Source organism: Dermacentor andersoni, chromosome 1 (genome assembly GCF_023375885.2).
Source record: "Dermacentor andersoni chromosome 1, qqDerAnde1_hic_scaffold, whole genome shotgun sequence".
NCBI lineage: Eukaryota > Metazoa > Arthropoda > Arachnida > Ixodida > Ixodidae > Dermacentor > Dermacentor andersoni.
Window position 1 is genome coordinate 247,774,515 of NC_092814.1, and position 26,112 is coordinate 247,800,626.

Consider the following 26,112-nt stretch of genomic DNA (forward strand, 5'->3'; position numbering starts at 1 on the left):
AAAAAATTTAAGCGATAGAGTGGTAGACTGCTGGTCTGAATGACGATGTATCTGCAATGTGAATGTTGGAAGCAGGAAGGTAGTTCCAGTCGATACTTGTGTGAAGCGAAAATTAATCATGGTACTTGTTGGTTCCGCAGGATGGGAGGGCAATTTTATATCTGTGGTCAGGTGGGGATAAAACGTAGAAAGGTGGGGTAATAAGTTCATTCTTGAACACGTGGTTCGAATGAGGAACTTTGTTCAATAGGTAAGATCGTGCTTCATAGGATCATTTCTCTCTCTCTCTCTTGTTCAATAGGCAAAAGCGAGCACATTGCAGGCGTAATGAAAGATCTGGCAGATTCAGACTTTTTTTTTCATTCATATGTTACACTGAAATGGCGGGAATAGTTAGGCAAGATCAGGCGAGCTACTCGATATTGAATCGTTTCAAGGGTAAGGATTAGTGATGCTTGATTGTTATCCCAAATTGCAGATACGTATTCTAGCTTTCAGCGAACTAGGTTTTCATAGAGTGTCGGTTTTACAAAAGTAGGAATAGTAGAAAAATTATGACTAAGATATCCTAACATGCGATCAGCATTAGAGTAATATCATTAGTATGCATATTCCATGACAGAATGTTAATATGTAAAGGCCAAGATATTTGTCAGTGTTAACAGATGGTAGTAAAGTGTCATTCAGTACTATCTGTACTGATACCCATTGATGACCGTACTACATATGCGCGTCGATTTGCACTTGTTAGCGTTAAGTTTCACAAGCCATTTGTTAGACCACAGTGACACATTGTAAAGATCCTCTTGCAGCTTATATGAATCATCAGGGTTAGGGATTTTGCGCTATATTACACAATCATCTGCGAACAGACTAATTGATGAGGATGTTACACAGTTAGGAAGATCATTAATATAAATCAAGAATATTATATATAGACCCCAAGACGGATCTCTGTAGCACTCCGGATGTAACTGGTGGCAAAGCAGATGAATAGTTATTGGTTGTGACATATTGAGTTCGATTGGAAAGAAATTCCTTAATCCTAGACAATACATTTGGATCAATGATAAGCTGATTAAGTTTATGGGTGAGTAGGTCATGACATACAGGGTCGAAAACTTTAGCAAAATCTAAAAAAATATACATTCAATATCGAATTCTTGAGCTAAGGCGGCGAACAAATCGTTAGTGAAACAAATAAGTTGAGTATCACGTGAAATTTTTTTCTACAACTGTGTTGAGATGGATGGAAGAATGAGTTACTTTTCAGGAAATCGATGAGGTGAGAATATGTTACGTGTCCTAAAATTTTGCATGGCATGCTAGTTAACGAGATGGGGTGGTAGTTCTCGGACAATCCGTGTTACCTGATTTAGGACTGGAACAACCCTCGCCCTTTTCCAGTGCGTAGGAGGTGATGAGCCCTCTAATGACTGAGCAGAGTTTAAATAGAATACCCGACGGAAATAATGCCGTACATTTTAACATTTTTGAATTAATAAGATCAGGACCTGCAGAAGATGCAATCTTTTTTATTTTCAATCAAACGGTTGAACCAACCCAGTCAACCGATATGGAATCCGTAGCGCAAAACAATGAATGAGGAATATTCGGTAAATCGGGAAGATTATTATCACAATAAAATTAGGTAAAGACTTCATTTAACACAGAGCAACATAAGTTTTCGTCAACATCGCTGCCATCAACATGAATAACTCAATAGAGTCAGCTTTCTTGTCGCTAACAATGCTCCAGAATTTGCGTGGATTAATTAGTAAAATGGATGGTAGTGTGGCATTAGATAAATTTTTTAGGGATGCTTGTAGCGTAAATGTACTTGACTTCTACGCAATGGTAAGCATAACAGTGATCGGCAAGATTGGTTTGTTTGACACGACGGAAAATACGTTTCTTTTTGGTGCGTAGTCGCTTAAGGGAGTTGTTAAACCAGGATGAGCGTGAGTTATAAAGAATCTGCCTTCGAGTTGCATGCCGGTTAATTAAATAGTGCAATTTATCTTTGTAGAGCTGCAGTTTTCTTCGACAGAGCATTTATCAAATTTAGTAATGTAGTCGCTGGTAAACGTTTCCAGTTCACCAGTAATGGAGGGTATGTCAGCGCGGTTGCAGTCAACAATAACTTTAGATCGTCTCTTGGAAGATACATGCATTTTCAACGTGAAATTAATAATCAAGTTATCACTTACGCCCTGGAGGTAAATAAGGCTATCCAAAGTATCCGCCACTGAATATGTCATATCGTCTCCCGGGGTTTATTGACACTTGAGGTTTTCTCACGATTGACTGAGAAAGTAGCTTTTAGTACATAGCTGGTAATATATAAAAAAAATTAACACACCTGCAGCGTCAGCGGACTGTTATACATAGTGAGACAGCGCCAATTCGCTGCTCAGCAAGTGCAGTGTCTTTTTGAGGCCTTCTTCGCCTGAATGCTTGTTTGAGATTCAGCAAAGCGTGAATCTCAGGACAGAAAATTCCGTCATATTTGCAGAAGGCGCATCTCTTGCTGCAACGTTTACCCGCAAGCAATGCGAGTACGTAACGTGGCCGCATAAGTATCCTGTCGAAGAGTGACTGTAGAACATATAGTCACATGTACACATTGATGTGAACAAGTACTAGAAAGAAGCAATAGGACGTCGCGCCGCTGGCGAATCCGTTTCGTATGTTCGCCAAACAAAAGAAAGGGCGCATGCGTTTGAATATGTTTAGTCACTTGTGCTATGGAAGCACGGGCATAATCATCCGGCGATGTATAGCGTCAGCTGACGCGATTTCTATTGGGAGGTTACGCTGGCTATTGGTGGTGGCGAAAGGAGCTTGTAATGGAGCTGCGACACTGCCTCCGGACGCAAATAACGCGATACTATTCTGGCATGCGGATCACTGTCATCCGCCAATTGCAGCAACCGCATAGGGAGATGGGCGAATACCCTTTCACAATAACATACAGGTGGCTGTACAAGCGTACAGAAAAATGCAATGCAGAAAGAGAGAAAGAGAACAATCTAGCTCATCTGGCAAAATATGCATGTTATTGAGCTGGACTGGAACATCATACATGAAATGGCCGGCGGTACTTCTCGATGTAGCAAATAGCAATCAAAAGGCCCGTGCAGTTCGTTCATACGTCAGTACGTTGTGCTTTGTCGCTTAGGCGTGGTATCCTGCATAATGGCTGTATTGTGGTATCTCACAGATAGAAAAGACCCGTCGCGGTAGCTTTGTAGCTAAAGGATTGTGTTGCTGAGCTGGCGTGTGTTTTTTGTGAATTCGACCCCAGATTCGGGTTTTGTCACCTCAAAACCCGAAACTAAGGGGGGGGGGGGTTCTTGTTTTTTATTTCTCTTTCACTTTCCTTTTTCTTTTTTGACATGGGAGGTACCAAAAGATGCATCAGGAACAGGTTCAGAAACCATCGATGCAAAGCGAACACCCGAAAGGGTTCTGTTGTTGCGCTTCGATCAGCCTAAGATGTCAGGGGTGGTACATATGTGACAGAAATATTGGGAAGCATAGCGACAAGAGCTTCTAGAGACACGTGCAGGAGCATTGTTTCCGTTACCGTAATGCCCGTACCTTGGTTGAAAGAGTATTTAAATCGGTCCTTCGATAGCCGTCATTTTAGCAGCAAGTCCGCGGTCACTGCATCACCCAGCCGCAATGAACACAGCGCTATGTCTGACAGCTAGGTGAGGCTATAACCCATGCATGCCGTTCCCGCATATATTATTTTAAAGGGATCCTCGAGCTTTCTTACATTTCTTAAATGAAAATTCTGAATGACATGTTTTTGTGGAAGAGATTTAGCGCAAATTATATGTACGGAATCAGCTCGACATAATTGCTTTCATGCGAAATCGAAATTCTCAACGCCATACTTAGCACACATATTGTTGTGAAGCCAAAATGACTGGCACGACTTAGTGAAAGCGCTGGTGAATCAAGCAGTTAAGCGACCGGCGGTAGCCTTTGTGTTCAGCTGTTCAGTTTTTATCGTTTCAATAGCATTATCTTCTCCACAAAGGCGAACATTCGGTTCTCCCTATTGGAAAATCCTATTTAAATTCAAACTGGGTTATACAGGTTTAAACTGGTTTTAACAGGGACCTGTTTAGCAACAAACAGGTATAAACAGGACCAGTTTACACACGAACAGGTTTGAACGGGGTCCCGTTTGGCATGCAAACAGGTATAAACTGGACCAGTTTACACACGAACAGGTCTGAACGGGGTCCCGTTTGGCATGCAAACAGGTATAAACTGGACCAGTTCACACATGAACAGGGCTGAGCGGGGTCCCGTTTGGCATGCAAGCAGGTATAGGCACGACCAGTTCAAGCAGAAATGGGTCTTAACAGGGGCCCTGTTTGCAACTAAACTGGCTTATACTGGACACAGTGGCACCATATAGGGTCGCCTGTTTGGCACAAAAGCTGGTTTATTCTGGAGCTTTGTGGCAACCATACTGGATGGTATCATGCATACGAGTTTAATGCTTGAATAGAACTGGGGAGGAACTTTTTATTGTTCGACATCCTGACAATTTAGCCCCTAGTGCTAAATTGGGGCCATTATCAAGCTCTACAGAAATTGCGTGACCACCTCGGAACATTCACAGACCAAACTGCGATATGCTAGCTGCGAATTTCAAACCGATTCCCGGTCCTGCCCAGTTGAAAAAGACACAGGAATTCCTGCTGCAACTACAGCAATTTCTGTTGTACGACAGAAGTTCCTAACGTTTCTGAAGTTGCGACAGACATTTCTGACGTTACGACAGCGATTCTGACGTCGCAACAGAAACATTCGGTCGCGACGGCCAAGAGTTCTGAAGTCGCAACAGAAGCACTTTCCGTCGCGGCCCTTTAAAATGTCAGCTTCGCATCGGTGGTGTACACTGTACTTTTTTTCTTGCGCGGTATTCAATCGTGCTTCTTTGGAGCCGGCAGTACTGATAGCACCGACACCGGCATTAAAGTCGACGTTGCCAATTGTTATAATTGTGCCGTGACGACGCGGCACCAGCAACGCCCTACCGGCCTCCTCAAAATCGGCCGCTGATCAAAATCATACCATCTGCGGGAATGGCTGCGTATCCGCTTTGTTTTATTTGGTAAGATGGGGCACACAGGCCTGTGGACTTACATGTGCGGTTACACTGACACATTAGTTAATTTCCCAGAAATATTGCACAAGCATATGCGAAGCGGGAAAGAAGTTTTGGATTGTTCCACAAAGTTGCGTGAAAAGCTGTCTCGCTCGGGTCTCATTAATCTGGTACAGCGCTGCCGTGAGAAGCCAGTATTCTGTCGAGATGAAGACTCACCCACGAGTGTTTATGTAGCTATATTGTATTGAACACACGAATTATATGCGAGCTCAAAAGTGTAAAGAGCAAGAGACAACTGTCGAAATTAGCAGTAACAACCCTCAGTGTCCCCGGTCACCGTTGTCTGTTTCTGAATTTCGTATGAAATATGGATATCGTTACAGCAACATCGATGGTCTAGCACTCCACGATGTACCTGTCGATGGTAACAACACTTTTGCTCATCTAGAGATGCGGGAGTTGACGCGGTGAAGTGAAAGCGCATCGTGGCTTTTAAAATGCAAATGTAAACAGCAACCCAGACAGCAATTTACACTCTTGACATAGCTTTAACATACGCCAGCAGCGATGTTCGGCGTGGTGCAGTGGTAAAATGCTTGTCTCGGAACCGTCAGGTCCAAAGTTCGAATCCTAGGCAAACGGCATTTTTTTTTCTACTTTTATTTTTTTATTTTATTTCGTAATAATAATTTTACATAACCTTAAAATGACCTCTGTCAATTTTTAATCAAATATTGATCAGGAACTACAGAATTTTCGACTACAGGGCGTCACACTACAGTCACAACGTCCCAAAATACGACAGACTGAAAATTTGCTGTTGTGTTTTTCAAGTGGGTGAGACGTCTATACGGCGTATACGCAGATTGCTGTCCTCTCTATTAAAAGCAACGTTGCTGAAACACGTCGTACAAGACGCTGTACGACTCGCATAACATCGAAATACAACGCCGTCACCACGGTGGAAGAGTGGCCGTCACCATCCATGAGATCACCGAAAGCACGGTCGCTTTCGGTGGCGGCCTACAGATGGCAGCACAGGTAGCGCCGGTAAAGTTACAGGTGATATTATTTTGCCGTCCTCAGTTGTCGCCACATGTGAGTGCTTGCTGCATTGACGCCGTCCGATGTAGTTGTTTAATCGTGTGTACGCTGTGCCGAGAGAAATTGTGGTGCATTTTGTATGCATTGAGAATCACAAAACCCCTGGGACCGCGTAATGTAGCCCGCAGTATCCTTCGTGTGGTGCGCCGATGTCGAAGATATGACCCTTCGCGCTTCCTTTGTTCCGGGCTCATGAACAGGATCTCCTCCTCTGGCACTGTCGCATCGTATCGCGCTGTACGGAAGAATTTGGTGAAAGTTGTGCTCTTACGTCCTGTAGTTGATCCGCAATTCAACAGTGTGTGCGCCGGAAGGACCGTTGGTGCAGTCGATACCGCGGCACCTGTGACGCTAAAAGGAGCGTTTTCCGAGTACGCCTAGAAAGGTAAGTCCGGCGCTTGCGCGCATTCTTCCTGTCTATGGTTCGTGAAGTGTGCGTTGTTGTACGTATCGCAAGATCCGTACAACAACCGGATCCGGATTTGTAAAGCAGCAAGAATTATAAATGTGCTTTTCAAATGGTTGTTCTTCATGTCGCAGTGCACATTTAGCAAAAAGTTCCATGGAAATTGCCCTAAAACGTATTCATGTTACCAACAGCTCTATCTGTGGTTTATTTACTTTCACCTATGAAGCACGCTAGCGCGGGTGGTTCTTTGATCTAAATGGGCACAAAAATTCAAGCAAAGAAAGTTACTGTTTGTGTACATAATTTTTCATTAAGAAATGGTATAGTCATTTCTAGAAGTAGTACGTCGATGTGTCGTCGTCACAGCTAACAGCTGCGCGAGATAGCACCCGATTTCTTCGTCGACGCATGGCCAGATTTTTAGCTTGTATGGAAATTCTTCTGTTTATAGTGTGTCGTCAGATGACGTGTATTAGTGTCCTTGTGTTTTCGTGTACTTGTAAAGGATTCCGATCTAGCAGAGAAGCCGAAATTACATAAGCAATGTTTCTTTTTAATCGAAAAATCTTTCTCTTTTCTGTATTGTCTCTCCAGAAATGAGGTGGTCTGTTGTAATTTTAAGCGCATCGTCCTTTGGGAGCAGTGCTTTGTTGCGCCGCATAGACAAGTTAGGTTTTGGAACGCTTTTCATGTCCTAAGGAATTTTTTCATAGTACAATTCACATTTCACGTTATACAGCTGTACGTTTGTGTGAACCTTTTCATAGTAGATTCATGTTCTCTACAGTTCGATTTACGTGTTATTTAACCGCCTGTGATGTTACAATCAGATATTTGCACAACCAGTTGCAGCTTCATGTAACTGGTTGTATGAGACTTTTTTCAAAATATGACGTGATCTTTTTATATCACAAGTTTGCAGTTTCAGCAGGGATTACAATAAATAAGTATTTATTATTGTTTAGGGATGGCAAGATTTTGTGAACCAGAGGCACCTCCACATATGCACCTGCGGCACTTCTGCAGCCTCAACAGCACGGAAAAGTACCTGATGTGCATGCTGTGACAAGGTGTGTGCAAAGCAGTTGCTGCCACTTACAAGAGCTGCAGATTTTGTTGGTATCATCCATGTTTGGAAACTCCTGAATTTTTCGTGGGTTTACAAATGTGGGCTCATTTTACAATTTTATTAATGTCATTTTAGAAAGACAATGAAGTTGTGTTGGTTAAGATGTTTTAAAGCTGTTGAGAGATTGACGGTATGACATTGTTAAAATGCATGTAAAAAATTAATTATAATGGTACTTGTACTGCTTTATTATTAGCGATGCAATATCTCTAACGAGAACATCAGAGGGGCACGTGCTTTTAGGAAGTTTAGTCAGATAAATTCCTGAAGCAGCGTAAAGCTCTGTAATCTAAAAAAAAATGTTGTCAGTTACTGGTTTCAAGTTCGCTGCTGCTTTTCGTGCTGCACGACAAGTTAAATAATGGTTGATAATGTGTGTGTGACGTAATAGTTCTGCGCAAACACACGAGGTGGAGAGAAGTAATTAATAAAGGGAAAATCAGACATCCACCCGCTCGTACCATTTGCAACAAAGGAAACCTGTATGTGTTCCTCAAAAGGAAAGCCGCACAGTTGAAGAAAAATTCGTCCTGGTCCGGGACTCGAACCCGGGACTACCGCCTTTCCGAGGCAGCCACTCTACCATCTGAGATAACCAGCTGGCTAGCACATGGCAGGGCGAAGTCGAATTACTTGACAACGCGAAGCAAAGGCAAGGGTTTGACATAATATTTTTTTCTCCTTTATTAATTACTTCTCTACACCTTGCGCATTTCCGCAGAACTATTACGTCAGACCCTTGCCTTTGCTTCATGTTGTCGACAAATTCGACTTGGTCCGGCCATCTGCTAGCCGCCTGGTTATCTTAGATGGTAAAGCGGCTGTCCCGGAAAGGCGGTGGTCCCGGGTTTGAGTCCCAGACCTGGACGGTTTCTTTTTTTCAATTGTGAGGCTTTCCTTTCGAGGAATCCGTACGGGTTTCTTTTGTAGCAATTGCTACGAGCGGGTAGATGTGCGATTTTCCCTTTATTAATAATGTGTGTGTGTATGCAACAATGGGGGTGCTGAGAGCAAGCTTTAAAATAATGTGTGCTATGTCCCCAACAAAGAATTTAGTGTCTGCAGCATTTTTACAAAATATTATGTTCACAGGTTGGCAGGTATGACATAATGTACAACAATAATGTACAACACTTGCTGTAGACGCATTTTCATAACGTCCATTTTCTGTCTACTTGAATCGTATATTTAGAATTTGGCCCACCTTCAGTTTGATCAAGTTACATAGGTAGCCCCCTCTGAGTTAAATATAATTAGGAGCTATTGTAGATATGCATGATATACCTACTCACTGTATTGTGACAGATATTTTTAGGGACTGTGTTGTGAGGCATGCTTTACCTGTATGTCTTGCTGCAGCTTGCCCGACAAAAGCATAAATGCTTTGCCCACCTTTATTATTATGCTTTCATGTAGACTTCTAACATCTGTGCCCACATAGACTCCATGTTCTTAATTACATTTTTCTAAGTATTCACTGTTGTGCATTACATTATTGTGTTACATTACTGTGCATTACATGTTTTTCTTTGTTTTATTTTGGAGGGGGTATTCATTTCTATAATAGTACAGAGAATAGGAGTTCAAAACAAAAAGCCACGAAAGGTGGCTTAAAAGTGTATGAAGCTTGGAATTCTACATTCCATCCCCTAAAGCGCTACCAGTAGTAAAAGATGCCTAATTGTCTTTTTTAGAAGCTAGCTGCCAGATACATAGTCCCATTAGGAGGGTATGTTATTTTTTCTTCTTTGGTCTGACTTGTTTTGTTGAATGTTCTTGTTCAGAATTTGTTTTCTTGCCACCTCATGCAATACTCCAACTGGAGCCTATGAGCTATGTGTATAATAAATAAGTAAATTCCTAAAGCATGCAACAAACCATGCAGCATAGCATTTAAATGTTGCCAGTTTATAATGCTTCTTGAGTGCAGCGCATCATGGAGCTTGAGGCTGATCTCTTCAGATGTAAAACAAATTGCAGGGTATGAAAATGTGGTCCTACAAACTGCTGGTTACGCATGTCAGTCAGCCTGTTGCAGTGGTCACAAGTGAGAATGTAACCAGAAGCTGGGCGTGCTCGGCCATTTTGCATATGGCACAGGATAAAGCTTCACCTCTGCCATTGCTTCTCTTATAATAATGGCCTCCGAGTATACATGCCGAGTTATGCTTCTGGGGACACCTATTAGTTAACCTTATCAGGTAATACCATTAGCCTTATGGGTGCTATAATGTTGCAGTGCCTGCAGGATGGCCAGCATTACAATACATTAAAATTATTGTACAAGTCATGCAATGGTATCGGGATTGGCCCACCAAGTGACAACCTTTAATTACACTATACCTGAGATCAGCTCACTCAGTCAGGGAGACATCCATGCATAAGGGGAGGGGTATGGCAAATAGAGGGCGTTCGATTAATCTTTCTCACATAGATAGCTGATACATATAATCTTTCTTAAATTGGATGCTTTGTTGCTCAAAGTGAAGTTACTTATGGGCATAATGTCAGCATTTCGATCCTATTTATGCTTAACGAAAGTTGCTTTGTTCAGTGTCACTTTTTATATTGTTTCGCTTGTGATTCTAAGCTCACTTGTTTTATAGCTGCTGTAGGTATGGCTGGACCTGGAGAAGAAGTGTAAGCAGACCATGCTATGTTGCTGATCTGCGCTGATCTCCACATCCAAGTTGGTCCCGCGACAGTTGGGCACCATTGTGCCTTGCTTCATTGACAAGGTGATATAATATGGTGAGCTTGTACTTCAATATCGGTATTGAAAATTATGTTAAGGAAAAAAGACAAGGATTGGTCTTTATGATAGATACACTCATGTTCTTTCTTTAAGGTGTTCTTTTGACACAGTTCTGCATGGACAAATTTTTAGAGAATTATAACAGTCCTTTATCGCAAAGTGCCATGGCGCTAGTTTATGCGTTAAACTAGCACTCTTTCACCAAAAAAAGCCTTATTTAGCACACAATTCACAAGGAAAGAAAGGAGGCAACAGGACAGAGTGCTACTAACAGTTCAGTATTATTGCTCGCACAGTGATATTGTGCAAAAGGTGAAAGGGGGAGAATAGATCTGAATACATGCTGTTCGCACAGAAACATGGTGAGCGTGACACTTGTTTTACAATGATAAGAAGCAGTGTCACTGTCTAGTAATTCTCTGCATGGGGAGCTAGCGCTAGGTTCCTCGTCATACATATAAGAAAAGCCTCAGATATCTCTCCAGCGCTTTTGTCTTTATATTTTGTCACGATCAAGCAGCTTTCAAACATAGGTGCATGTGTGCCGAGAGCAGTGCACTACCACTGCTAACTGACCCATGCATCAAGTTTGCTTGGTCACGCTGCCAGTCATTTATACATTGGCCGGTTTATCCGATGTAGCCTCTACTGCACGAAATGGTATGTGATAGACACTGCACCTGTGTACTGTACGTGCTTTGTTACATGATTTTTTTTTCAGAGATAGTGATGCAGGCCTTTTCATTATTTACATGCCTACACAACAAACCAAGCCAGCATGAGGCAACTGTTCTTGGCACGAAACAAACTTGATTCGTTAGTTTTCGTTCATTGGTGCGATCACACTAAGGCAGACAAGCTTGTAGGCTGTGCTTCTGCAATTTGTACAGCACACTGACAGCACTGGTGTGGGCCTCATCTGTGGGCTGACTTATTGCACCTTCTACAGCGCAGACCACTTGTGTTGGGCGAGGCACCAATGTTGACGTTTGTTCCCTTGTGCAAAACGGCAGTCCTAGGTTTTGAGTAGTTGTAGGAAGACAAGGTAAACACAACTTCCATGGCTTGAGTGGGCTCATTTCTCTTGGGGCATCTAGCTTTTTTTCTTGCAACTGTGCAGAGGTGCTTGCCTAGAGTCTGTGTGAAAATGGCATAGAGTTGTGCATTCGGGAACTCCTGAACAATGATCTGCTATAGTTAGGGCTTTGCGAAAATGCACTGTCTACCAATTGGTAGAAGGTGCATTATTCAGCCACTGATTTCCTGTTGGCATGCTTGCACTCGTGCTGTCAGTAATTTCTTGGCTTGCCGAATTATCTTGAGGCCCCACGCTGATGATGCTACCGATGTCGTCATGTGCAGACTTTTCAGGATGAGGTTTTTTGCTTTGCAAATGTTGTTGAAAGGTAGGTGGTGCTTACAGGTAGCTATTCTAGATATTAGTGGAATGAATTGGCCCATCTTGCTTCATCAAACATCGTCACGCAGACATCAGTTGCTCAAACAAAAAACCTGGCCTACTCGCAGCGTCGTGCACGAAGAAACAAACAAATCAGCTGCTGGATTGTCTTGACATGGCATACTAAGCTGAGACCGGAACTGCTGTAGCTACAAACCAGGCAGAGATGATGATGATGAGCAGGGATTTGCAGTAGCGCCACTTCGTGGGGCAGCAAGGAGGCTCCGTTCAAAACAAAAATGTCGTTCAGCAAGTAGAACCATGCAACGGTCAGAGTCGGTGCATGGTGCTCTCGATCAAGTTGGCTCAAGGAGTGTCCGAAAAATCAGACGAGAGGTTGCAAGGCGACCGAACTTTCGGAAGTTGTTATACATTATGGTCCATGGGGAGAATGGCGGTGCCGTGAAGCAGACCGAGTAATGAAGTCCGAATTTTCGGAGTCCGGAAAATCAGTCGGCGACTGTACCTATACCTATGTGTCTATGTATACCTAGGTGCAACAGTGTTTGCTATGATCTGTGCAAGAATTGCTGTTGCCCGTAGATGCCCAACATGTCGGGTGTCAAGTTGTAAAATACCTTGCAAAAGTGATCTACGTGAAAATACCGCTTCTGCTATATTTCGCTTTTGCAAGAAATCTTGCGGCTGCTGGCACCTACCTTAAAAGGCTTTATATGGTCTTCGCATGGCCAGGGCCTTCTACTTTTGTGAGTTTGCTTATCTCGAAATTTACCCCGGTTTTTATAACTTCAAGTAGGCGGGATCCCTAGTCTCCTTTAACGTGTACCCAATAGACCTTACATAGGGGTTTTGGCATTTCCCTGCCATCTAAATGCAGCCATTGTGGCCGGGATTCAATCCCACGCCCTCTGCCTGAGCAGCGCAATGTCAAAGCCAGTACACTACGGTATTTTGCTGGCAGAAGGGTTTAGTTTCTGAATAATTTATTATCTCAACCTGTCGGTGTTGTTTTTAAAGGTATTTCATGTTTGTATTCTGTTGCTTCAATACTAGTAATTATTGCTAATCAAACGATGTGTCCATCTTTTTCCTATAACACTTGCTTCAATCGCCTGCTAATTATGACAGCTTATTCTCCCACAGTACTCCATGTTCCCTTGAAACATAGGCATTGCATGAAACCACATATTTTTCAATAAGATTTATTCATTATCTCCTATGACCGGAATGCTGAACCTTTCTTATCTGTGGGAACATAGGCGAATTTGCCTGTGTGCCAACCTGTTGCATGAGTCAAGATAAATTATTGGCTTTACTTTTTCAGGTGCCCTGCTCGCTCTCACCCAAGCAACCCACTCCAGCGGTCTTCTCTCGGCAGACTGGATGCATCGAAATACCGTTAGAAGGTCCAATAAACAGTGCTTGTGACATTTATGACATGCTTTTTTTTAAGCCGGATGACTTCAGGCTTAATGAAAGCTCAAGTTGGTGTACAGAAATACCTACGTAAAGTATACTTGTCTTTTTCACTTACAAGTACATGCCAATACTTTGCCCGACATTTTTCACCCCAAAATTACGCTTTACTGTGGATTTGTGAACAAACCATTACAACAAAAAGCACTGCATTAAAACGAGTACAAGTAATCGAACAAATACTAAATCTGCAAGAATTACATTTGCATACTAGTAGTAAATATGAAAATGAGGTACAGTCTTCTTCAGGGTGCATTTTCTTGTAGGTCATACATAGAGAACGTACTCGTGGGTCATACAAAACTTGTTCATGATGTATCACATCAGTGTTGGTAGTGCTAATCAATTTATGCCGAAAATTGTGTTTATCTTCGTATCAAGCAATGTACCAGGCAAACCAACATGTGAAAGTGGCATTCTTGTTGCAAACATAATGCAGATCTACTTCTCTTCAATGCTGATCGCAAATACACAAATGTACAAAATAGGTTTAAGAGTAAATTATATTAAGCAACATCAATCCATTCTGAAAGGACCAGGTATGAATGCAGCAAAATATAGGTCTGAACAGGGGCAAACAGGTCTGGGTTAGATAGGACGGGATTAAACGGGTCAGGATTAAACAGGATTTAAACGGGTCAGGATCAAACAGGATTTAAACGGGTCAGGTTTAAACAGGATTTAAACGGGTCAGGTTTAAACAGGAATAAACAGGATTTAAACAGGTCAGGACTGAACAGGATCAAACGGGGTCCCGTTCCATAACCCTATTTGATGAAACCCGTTTGAAAACAAATAGGATTTTCTAGTAGGGCTCTAGAGGTTCTATAAGTGTTAAAGAATAGCCATGCAAACATAGTTCAGTGGTGTGTCTGTATTTATCTACCAGAGCATTAGATCCCAGCGTACTCTTCTCGGCTAGCTTAGGAAGACTGCCGTGAGGGGCCATTCCTAAGCTATGTTTCAGAAGAGTTGCGCCTAAGAAAGAACAAACACAGGAAAGAACGAGGTAGACGAAAATAGCGCAATGTTCTTCTAACCTTCCTAAGCTAGCTGAGAAGAATACGCTGGGCACCAATGCTCTGGTGCCCAGCGGTCCGAGATCGCCTGGCGCCACCTTTCTGCGCCCACTCGCGTATTCGCACGTCCACCCAGGTGTCATCGATTCACTCTGCTGCCTGTGCGGCGATGTCGTCCTCTGGGGCTGCCCGGAAGATACCCTGCCCACCGACCTCGTCTCGCCACCTCACCGAGGAGCAATGGGAGGCCCTCCTCTCCTGCGCTTACCGAGACGTCCAGACACGGGTCCTGGTACGAGGTGAAGGCTACATCCAGAAGCACAAAATGGCAGTCTACGGAGCTTAGCTTCCCTTACCCCTCACCTTTTCGATTAGTAAAGCAGTCACTCACTCACTCTCGGCTAGCTTAGTTGAGCCAACGCAGCAGCGAAAGGTCACATTGTTGAGCAAACAACTCTTAATTGATCTGAGCAACAGAATTCATTTGCATGGCAACGTCCACGTGGCGTCTACAAGGGAATAACTTAATGCCACATCTTACAGCAGTAGGTGATGGTGGTAATATGATTGCGTATGACGTAGTTGCATATGACATAAGACAGGCATAACCTGGCAAGCTTTCCCGATAAATACTCTCCTGTAGGTACTTTATTGCCGACACGAAGGTTAATCCCCGCGTTACTAGTACACAAGTCTCGTCAAGGAAGGCAAACAGAAGGCGCTGGGCAACTAATCTCGGAATAGAGAGTTATAAATTTTGTTCATCCAACGTTAAGGAACGCAAACCACTGGGCATACAAAAGAAGACAAGCAAGGCCGTGGGGCTTTGGGTACGCAAAGACGTTTGGGTACGCTATTTCTAGAACTCCCCAATCTCGCACCATTCGAACAGAGTACCTGCTAAAGCACACGTGGGAAATGCCTTTCTTATTTAAGATTTCGAGCTGGGTCATTTAACACATTATTTTTATTTATTCATCTACATAGCCTTCTTTCTTTCTTTTTGCGAATTACAACCTTTCGTTTGACTTTTTGTTTGATGTTTTGTGATCACAAACGCAACTTTAGTTTTGTGTTCGACTTTGATGATGCCTGTGATGATTTGTTCTGGGATATCGCAAAACTGTGGCTTGCTTTCTCCTGTTAATTTTTGTTAAAAAGCGTCCGCCCAATGTATTCCTTGAACACTCCTTCCTTTCATGCCCTGTTGAATACTATGTACCGGGTTCTTTGTCTTTCATTTGCGCATTTTTTTAAATGCAGACGAGTGCTTCCTGTCACACCGCTTTATTGCAGCAACTGTTCATTTGAGCTCTTTCATTCATTCAACGAGGCGACGTTCAAAAAGTCCGTCGACATAGTTATTGCCAACATTGCCAGTAAAAAAAAAAATCACACACATAAAACACCGTTTTCCACTTGTTTTACCTCATCGCCCACCATCCTGACAGCAGTGTTTGTGGTGTGCGCAAGCACTTACATGTCTATTCATTCCCTACAGGTTCGTTTTTTGTTGCTAGTTTGCAAATACAACTTCAATTTTGACGGCAATTGCTGCTGCTATTATTCTCTTTGGTTATCATTGTGATTATGCTGTAGGCGCAAATTTCAACCTGTCGAATTGTGCTAAGCTGGCCAAAGATCCGCAAACTCTTCGAGAAGACATGGCTGCAATTAAAGGCAGTCCTGCCACGTTCGATGAACTGCTTGAAACGCCAAAGAAAACAATGCGATTGCGGTTGAATTGTGTTCGTGTTCAGGTTATTGCTCTCAATTGCCTATCATTTTTGGTAAAGTGACGCCTTAAAATTTAAAATACATATATATATATATATATAGCCATATGCGGCGATATTAATAGAAGTATGCTCGATCCGTACAGCGTGTTGTCGTGCTCAGAATTTATGCGCTGTACTTTACAGTTATGGTCTTTCTTCTGCAATTTCCGTTTGCAATTTCAATTGCTGTATGCTACGTAGGCAACGTTTGTCACGATAAACTATGCGGATGTATCTAAAATTAAAGCGTCGATCACAGAGGGAGCAGAGCGCTAAAATAGAGCGTCCTATCTTAAACGTCTATACATGCAAGTATTCTGATGTCATTACTGCCCTGTATTACAGTGTGTGTGTTTTTTTTTAGAGAATACATATTTTTTTCAGTCGAAACCTCAGCAGTCATGGAGGCATTACGGAATCAGGGTGTATGCGAGCCGTATGTAAAAATGCTGAAAGATATCTATAGCGGCTCCACAGCCACCGTAGTCCTCCATAAAGAAATCAACAAAATCCCAATAAAGAAAGGCGTCAGGCAGGGAGATACGATCTCTCCAATGCTATTCACAGCGTGTTTACAGGAGGTATTCAGAGACCTGGATTGGGAAGAATTGGGGATAAGAGTTAACTGAGAATACTTTAGTAACTGGCGATTCACTGATGATATTGCCTTGCTTAGTAACTCACGGGCCAATTGCAATGCATGCTCACTGACCTGGAGAGGCAAAGCAGAAGGGTGGGTCTAAAATTAATCTGCAGAAAACTAAAGTAATGTTTAACAGTCTCGGAAAAGAACAGCAGTCTACGATAGGTAGCGAGGCACTGGAAGTGGTAAGGGAATACATCTACTTAGGACAGGTAGTGACCGCAGATCCGGATCATGAGACTGAAATAATCAGAAGAATTAGAATGGGCTGGGGTGCGTTTGGCAGGCATTCTCAGATCATGAACAGCAGGTTGCCATTATCCCTCAAGAGAAAGATGTATAACAGCTGTGTCTTACCAGTACTCACGTACGGGGCAGAAACCTGGAGGCTTAGGAAAAGGGTTCTACTTAAATTGAGGACGACGCAACGAGCTATGGAAAGAAGAATGATGGGTGTAACGTTAACGGATAAGAAAAAAGCAGATTGGGTGAGGGAACAAACGCGCGTTAATGACATCTTAGGTGAAATCAAGAAAAAGAAATGGGCATGGGCAGGACACGTAATGAGGAGGGTAGGTAACCGGTGGTCATTAAGGGTTACGGACTGGATTCTAAGGGAAGGGAAGCGTAGCAGGGGGTGGCAGAAAGTTAGGTGGGCGGATGAGATTAAGAAGTTTACAGGGACAACATGGCCACAATTTGCACATGACCGGAGTAGTGGGAGAAATATGGGAGAGGCCTTTGCCCTGCAGTGGGCGTAACCAGGCTGATGATGATGATGATGATTACATATTTTTTATATAAAAAGGTCGCGAATGTGGCCTTTTGGTCAGCGAATATAGCGTTTTTGCAGGTGAGTTGCTATGCGAGATAGACAGACTTTGGTGCTAATAACGTGATCTTCCGAATACTAATTAATAAATATATAATAATTAGCTTTTAAGTTAGTGCCTTGGGGGCAGTTGTGTAAATTGCATGTTTGACGGCGGTCACATCTTAATGCATCCTGTATTTTTTAAAAATATTGAAAGTGGCACTTAATTCGAGATATCAAATTTCAACGGTAAACTCCATCAGCATCGACGCAAAGTGCCAAGGGAGCTCAGAAAAGGCGGCCCCGTTATCATTTCAGACCAAGGCGTCCAAGGTTTCGGCCAGTCGCAGCAGCTCCTGATAAGGTACGCTTCGCCTGGCAAGCGTGTGTGGTTGCGTGCCAACGTTGCTTTGTGTCGGGTCAGGATTTGACGCGCCGTGCTATCATTCAAACTTCGCCCCGCACTTCCTTACGGGGGCGTTGCCATCTGACGCGCAGCGGGACGCGCTCAGTCTCGTTATTGCCTCGATTGAGCTTTAGAATTTGATTATTAGTATCTCGAGTTACGTGTGATCTCCAGAATTTTTAAAAGATAGGTGCCCATGAATATGTCACTGCCTCCAAATTTAGACAACTGTCCCTCAAGGCACTAATAAAAAAGAGTAAATTAATGAATATTTGTTAATTTGTCTTCTAAAGCTCACATTATTAGCGACAAAGTATTCCGCCTTGCCCAGGGATTACTCGTCTACAAAAACGCCGTGTTTGCTACTCTCAATACTTCCTTTCATAAAAAAAAATATCTGGTGTCTAAAAAGACCCCGTATACGAGAGTGTTTCTCTCTGTCAAGGCTTTTCATGACGCAGGGCTCGAGTGGAGACGCCCAAAGTCACAGAAAAAGAGATTGGATTGTCTCTTACACACAATATGTTGGGTTCTCTGGGACACCCCTCACGCACTTGCTTCATAAGATTTGCAGGGCCACTTTGCCAGAAAACTATTCAATAATAAAAAATTCATCGACACGTGTTAGATTTAATGTCGCTACATAGCTTTCGTTTCAAAGAGCCGCCTAAAGCTGAGAGAATACGCTTAGGGTAGATTTATTTCATTGCCGAGAAAGGTTGAGAAAGGAGACAGCGGAAGGAAAATTGACCACCCCTTCGTTACAGCAAGCCAATGTTTGGCCGCTCGGTCTAATGCGCGAGCTGTTGATGTTGGCCGAGAAGGGAAGCGCTTGCAGATGGACGGCGTTCGTATATGCCTCGGGTGCGGGAAAGGCGGCAGCTTCCTATTTGCGGCTCGTGCGGGGAACGCAACGCTCTTTCCTTGGAGCACTCGCACGCCTCGATGGTGCTTCCCAACCGCGGCGTTCGGGCGCCGCACGGGGACGGAAGTCCGCGTACATCGAGGCACCGTCCCAGCGGAATGCGAGGCACTTTCCCGCCGACGCTCTTCGGCGGTCGAAAAATCGGTGGACAAACAGGCCGACTTCGGCTGCCAAAACAATGCTTGCAGCCTGCTCAGGCCGACCTTAGGCAACACGAACTGAGGAAATTGTTTAAGTTATTGCTTTATATTCCAGAAATAAGAAGAGTAAACCAATTTACCTTCGTAGTGACACCGAGAGGGGGTGAGGGCAAGGTTGGGGTCTTCGTGCATGGAAGGAGGCTGTGTCGATAAAAAAGGTCGGCGTGTGGAACGAGATCGGGACAGGTTTTTTTATTTATGGGTGATATTGTCACTTTGCAGTGACGTTGACGAATCAGCCAATGCCAGGGGCCATATAAGGTAAAACTGTTCCAATATCTTCTTATTCCAATCTCCTGACGTCAAATTTGCGTAACCGCCGACGCAAGCATCAGGCGTTCGCCCGCAGGGTGACCGCCCGATGCTTGCTTTGGCGGTATACGCAAACTTATCAAATGCTCCCCTCGTTCATAGGAGGTCACTTTCGTTTGCTTGAAAAACTAATAACATTGCCTACGTTGAGCGGCTTGTCTCATCTAATTGGCTCACAACAGGCGAGGAGCATGCTCAAGGGGAGAGGGATTCGATGGGGCCGAGCCACTGCACTGAATATCGATAACCGGATGAAGAGGGTGGTGCCGGCGTCTGCGATTGCTCCGCTTTCTCTTACTTTGCTTGCGGTGGCTCGTCGACAATCGCGGCGGCATGCAACGGAAGCATAAGAATGACGCTAAGACGGATCCTCAGCAAAGAAGAGTTGGCAGAGCGAGGTCGTAAACGTGCCAAAAGTTCTCGAAAACGTTACACGGCCACGCAAAAACTTTTATTATACGCAAATAAGCCCATGTTCTCCGGCAGGGGCGAATAGCCAGTGCCGGAGCGATCGGCGGCAGCCATCTTTTATTCCCTTCGAAACGGGGCAGCCTGCGGCTATGTAGAAGAAAATTCAGTTTTGTTCGGCAAATTAATGCATTTTTAACGAGTACGCGTCACTTTGACGCGGTAAGTTTTTGTGGTTTTGTTACGTCGCGTGAGAGGCAGGTGAAGTGTGTGCAGCCTGAAAACTTTTGACCAATAGTTGAGGACTAATGACAAAAAAGCGTCGAATCAGAAATAACTATTTTTGTTTTGCTCGGTCAAATTATGCATAATCGGTGTGTACACGTCATATCAGATGGGGAGCTATCCCGGTTTTCGTGACGTCGCCTGACAGACAGGTGAAGTGGGTGTGGTCCAAAAATTTTTTTGATCAATCGCCGTGGGCTAATTGCAGAATCGGAATAGAAAAGTTTGGAATAGTTTTACGTTATAGTGCCCCAGAACTTTGCCACGAATCTAACTCTTCCTTTCTGGCAGACGCGTGTCAACATCATTAACATTAGTGTACCTGGTGTCTATATTCGAATATACGTGTAATAATGTAATTTGTTTAAGGCATTTGTAAATTTACATGACCGAAAGGTTCTAAGCGCTAAAGCTTAGACTAGGGAAAACAGGGAGTAGGCGGGAGATGGAAATTCAAGACGTTGAGCAAAACGAGGACAAGGTGAAAGCAGGAGCGAACGTTTCGACAAGTGCACTTGTCTTGAAGACGTCCCTTGAAGAAGACAAGTCCAGTTGCCAAAACGTTGGCTCCTGCTTTCCCCTTCTTCTCGTTTTGCTCAAAGCTTAGACTAAGAACTCAAATGTTGTAACGAATGCCAGATGATGCTGAACACAGGCTAAACTGAACACAGGCCACATAAGTACGCTCCATGATTACTTTACTTAATAATGAAGGAAGTGTGTAGATATAAACACTCAGGCGTAACTTTGTTTAGGAACGTGTCTTGGAACTTACGTATTCTTTTCATCGGTAAAGTCTCAACCTGAGTATTCATCTTCACTCTGAAGAGAGAGGTGCTTAATTTACATATCTTCCATACACTGTGTTGCGGCTCGAGGTGTTAGGGCAAGGAATCCACCAAGCCTATCGACAAATACGTCCACTAGTAGGAATAAAGGAAAAACGGTTTATTTGACTTTAGTTACACGGCTACAGTTACGGAAGCCCACTCCGTGCAGGAGCATCTTAAAGGGAAGCTGAAACACTTTTCGAAAAAAATGAGTTCTCTGCGGCATTCTACAGTTTTGAGTCCCCTGAACACGAATATCTGGTTCAAAAAGGCCGGAAACAAACGCAAGCGGCTGTTTTTCCAAGAAAACGCACACCAGCGCCTCAGGGCATAGCGCGAACGCCGCTGTTGCCCGTGATTGGTCGGGGCCGCTGTGACGTCTTTCGCGGCAGTCTCCGGTCGGCGCCGCCGTTTCAGAGCGTAGCACGCTGTTCTGTTCTGGCTTCATAGCTGAGTTGTAAGCATTATGGAACGTTCTCGCTGTCTCGGACAGCTTGTATTTTCGCCGTACATGTTCGAACCGACAGCCGATACGGAAAACGATGGAGGCAACGGCGGCAGCGGCGGCAACGACGATGTTGAGTGTGCCAACAGCGAGAGCGATGTGTGCACCTTCTCGCGCGTTGGAAATCTTAGCTGGTACTTATGTTTTTTTTTTTTTTTTTTCATGTAGCTGCAGGTTCCAATGCCGGGAGAAAAAATGCGCTGAAGTGTCACTGGGAACTTGCTGCTGGAAGAATGCCGAAGCACTAACTTCTCATTAGATTGTAAACACGGGTGCAATTCCGCGATGACAAGCACCTTGCCGCTGCTTGTATAAAGTAGTCCCGTGGTTTTTTGAGTGTTGATACACGATCGCGAACATAAGTGCCGCGTTTCAAAGCGCGCACATGCAGTGCTGCGGGGTACAGTCATGGAAGTTGCTTATCATACAAATCCAGAGATGGCCAGAGCTATTATATGTGCAATATTCATACTATGGTTCGACAACTTTGCGATTCTGGCTCGATCAAGAATCGGTATGCGTGCTCCATGCTAGTGTTGACATAAAGATATTAGGCAGTTTTAGCACCGCCGTGTGGTAAACACGATAACTGCAACCGTACGTCGAATGTGACTAGGCAAGCCTATACTCCATTTCATACCTCAGGTGCAACGCTGTCGAAGCTACGCACGAAGTCCGGTCACCAAAATTTATTACTGCGCGCGTTTCCGTCTATGCTTCGCAGCGTGCCAGGGGCGTTTGCTCGCGCGAGCATGCACGTGAAGCTGCCGCGACAGGCTGCAATAAAAAAATACCGAAAAGAAAATTGATTTAAAAGAACGTGTTAGCAGCCGTATAATTAAACGGATTGTTTCTATGGGTAAATTCTTTCTTTTTTTTCATTCAGAACTGAGCTTATATATGGAAAATCTTCTAAAAAATCGGGTCAAGCAACACCGAACTTTTTCTAAGTGCGAACGCAGCCACTGCAAGAAGTATCTCAAGTCTCCACAGCGTTGCACCTGATGTATGAAACGGAGTATAGCAACGCTAGCAACAACGCGTTTCCGCATTTGTCGTAAGGCTATCCGGCTACGCTAAAACTGTGTTACCAGACGTTAATGGCTGCGAATGTTCGCATTTCTCGAGTGCATCAATGTGGGTCTAATCAGGCTTTCATTAAACTAGGTGCACCTACATGTGCTGCGTAATGATGGAAGATGAAGAGCACAGCACAGTTGATTTCACCGGCACGAACTTATCTCTCCTCACCGCACGGGCCCACTGCGCTGCAAGCTTCTTGTCCTTCGGGAACCTGTGAAACACCACATCGTCCCGCCCGCCTGTGTTCGCGCAGCCGAATGCTGCACAGAACGAGGGCGTGTTGGGCGCCCTTGGCTGTAGGCCCTCACGCAGCACAGAAGGAAATAACAGTTTACGAAAATCGCAAAAGAAAACAAACGTGAGCGGCGGCGGCGGCAGATCTCTCATAGCGTCGTTCAGTAAAGCGCAGGACGGAAAGAGGCATGCCAGCACATGCCAGCACGCCGGTCCGGCAGCTCGGTCCCCGCCAGTGACGTCACTCTCGCCGGTTCTCTCCTCTGGCAACCACCTCACCCGGCGCTCCGGGATGCGATGGGGGCGTGTCCGCGGGGGTGATTTAGAAAGCGATTTCCGCCCCTTATATTAATAAAACAAAGAAAAAAATTACGGAGCCGTAAATTATTAGGTCTGTTCTTCCCAATCCCAGCAATTCATGGAAATTGAAAACCGTTTCAGCTTCCCTTTAAACGTCCGAGTTCACATCAGGACACGTCGGCCCCACTGTATGAAACGTCTCCGCTTTTAATACCGTCGTCTTCCCTAGGCGACGGGACTAGAGAATCTGATGACTGTATCGCAGCAAATCACAATAATCGAATCGGTTGCGATACCATGCCCATGCTTTCGCAACGTTCCGCAACCCCCCACCTCCGAAGCCCCCCCCTCTGATGGTATGGAATATGTGGCAGGATAGCAAGCTGCGAATCCAAGGTTGGCACCGTTCTTAGGTAGCATTTGACGTTGACCCTTTTCATCATTAGTTCAGGCTGTCAGGTATGGGGGGGGTCCCCTATTGTGGATACGTCAGCAGTCGGTGTCAACGCTGCTTTGACTTCTTGGTAGGCGCTGATGGATGGGTGGGGGTGGCCTTGTGGCAAACGTCTAATTAATGTCTTTAGCGACGTTGAGACGTAAGAACTGTTTTTTTTTATTCATATGATATAAGGAGATGTTGACGCGCAACTTAAGGCGCCAGCTACTTCTTAGCTCTTGAATGGGTCTAGCCTACAACACACAGGGTTGAAGGTTACCTATCAAATAACTTTTCATGCAAGCCCCAGAAGTTGTCAAGCAACGTTTTCACACTAACACTATATGTAAGAAATGCATTGTTACTGCAATATAAAAGGTGAATGACTCCGCAGTACTGTAAAGAAAGTCTAAAATACACAAATGATACTGTCGCCTCATAATACAGTCTCTAGTGAGTGGCAGGTGCATACATCGTGTAAATGCATTATCACATAGTCACAGCAGAACAGTCAACATAACATAATCCACAAACACATTGAAATGAAAGCGACATTGAAGCGAAAGGAATAATAAAAGCGTTAATAACGGCCAACAATCTTCAGTGCTTTTAAAGCACTCTTCTGCAAGGACAATGTTGGCCAAGGATCCAACAGTTTCCTTAAACTGAAAGGTCTGTGGTCCAATGTAATTAGGGTTGATGTAAGTCGGCGTCTTGGTGTGTCGTGATGTGGCCAAGCTAGGAGGAGGTGATGTATATCTTCGTATAAAAATTCGCTCACATTCGGGGGTTTCCGTACGGCCAATTCTGTGTAAGAAATGTTTTGTGTACGCAGTGCCTAGCCTTAATCAATGAATAAAGGTTTCCATATTTCTGTCTTAGGACAATGGAAATTTCAATTCAATAAACGGATCAATATGATACAAATCCGAGCTCTTAGAATTTTGATGAAACCACGCATTTCTACACATGTTGAAAGACGTTGTCCTTATAATGCAGCGTAACTCCTTCTTTGCTATTGGGAGCGGAACCACATCATCTTTGAGGTGTGCTTGTCGTGCTGCTTCATCGGCTGCAGTGTATCCAGGAATGTTACAATGCCCTGGTATCCACTCGAATGCTATTTCATGTTTCGCTTGGCTTGCCTTTGTGAGGTCTTTAAGTGTTTTGTATATTATACTGTCACTGATTGTTATTTTCTATTTGTGCTGCAGAGTGACGCTGGAGCCGCCTGTGAATCGCTGAAAATTACCCATTTTTGCTAATCTTTTACTGAAGTTATAAATGTTATGGCACGTAAGAGTGCGAATACTTCAGCTGTTGCGGATGAAGCCGCACGATCGGCATAACGTAAATGATTCCTGTTTATTAAGGTGCGGTTTAATGAATGCTGATGTTGAAGCGGTTGCTATACTGGAGCCATCTGCATAAACATATCTGTATCCTGAATACCGCATATATATCTGGGAAATTGCTAGTTGTTGAGCAGCTTGAATGAACATGTCTCTTTTTCTGACTATCCCGTCTACTGACAATTCGATTTTTGGATATGTAAACAGCCATGGAGGATTTTCGACATCTCAGTTCCAAAACAAATTTCTTGGTAATATATGGAGATTTTCGTGAATTTCTTTATGAATATAATTTCTATCTCGTTTCATCATGTCTAGAGGCAATGAGTGGCTCTTTATGCTGCGTTTGAAGACGGAAATAATGTCGACATGTTTCTGTAGTTCTCATAACGGGAAACGGTGAATGGTGAGCCTCAGCTATTACAAGACAGCTAGAAGTCGGACGTGAAACTCCTAGACATATGCGTAGTCCTCTATAGCTAAATGTCTTTGAAGTCGCTCTTCTGACGTGTGGGAAATTCCGCGTAAGATGGGCACGGAATACGCCATTTTTTGTCGTATTAATGCATTGTAAACAGTAACATGGACGATACTGATCCGCCCCATGATGTGCCTGCAACTCTGTGAAGTACCGTCACTATCGCATTGACTTCGTTTTCGAGTGTTTTATGTCATCATCATCATCAGCCTGGTTATGCCCACTGCAGGGCAAAGGCCTCTCCTGCAAACTTCTTAATTTCATCCGCCCACCTAACTTTCTGCCGCCCTCTGCTACGCTTTCCTTCCCTTGGAATCCATTCTGTAGCTCTTAATGACCACCGGTTATCTTCCCTCCTCATTACGTGTCCTGCCCATGCCCATTTCTTTTTCTTGATTTCAACTAAGATGTCATTAACGCGCGTTTGTTCCCTCACCCAATCTGCTCTTTTCTTATCCCTTAACGTTACACCTATCATTCTTCTTTCCATTGCTCGTTGCGTCGTCCTCAATTTAAGTAGAACCCTTTTCGTAAGCCTCCAGGTTTCTGCCCCGTACGTGAGTACTGGTAAGACACAGCTGTTATATACTTTTCTCTTGAGGGATAATGGCAACCTGCTGTTCATGATCTGAGAATGCCTGCCAAACGCACCCCAGCCCATTCTTATTCTTCTG

The 26,112-nt window shown here is 43.9% G+C and overlaps 2 long non-coding RNA genes across 4 annotated transcripts in view; one reads left to right on the plus strand and one right to left on the minus strand.

The window, feature by feature from the left end:
• Positions 1-5,922: 5,922 nt before the first annotated feature.
• On the plus strand, positions 5,923-13,388 carry LOC126547864 (uncharacterized). Of its 3 annotated transcripts, none has more exons than XR_011889935.1 (4): positions 5,923-6,626; positions 7,616-7,720; positions 10,386-10,530; positions 13,279-13,388. It is a non-coding gene; the product is annotated as an uncharacterized lncRNA (long non-coding RNA). The 3 variants fall into 3 exon arrangements; XR_011889936.1 differs by lacking the exon at positions 5,923-6,626 and adding an exon at positions 6,653-7,077; XR_007602804.3 differs by lacking the exon at positions 5,923-6,626 and having other exon boundaries at positions 7,386-7,720.
• Positions 13,389-13,915: 527 nt separating this feature from the next.
• The window catches only part of LOC140213008 (uncharacterized), a 133,512-nt gene continuing 121,315 nt past the window's right edge, over positions 13,916-26,112 (minus strand). The window contains exon 2 of the long non-coding RNA XR_011889942.1: positions 13,916-14,244. This is a non-coding gene — a long non-coding RNA (uncharacterized lncRNA). The remainder of the gene's footprint in view (positions 14,245-26,112) is intronic.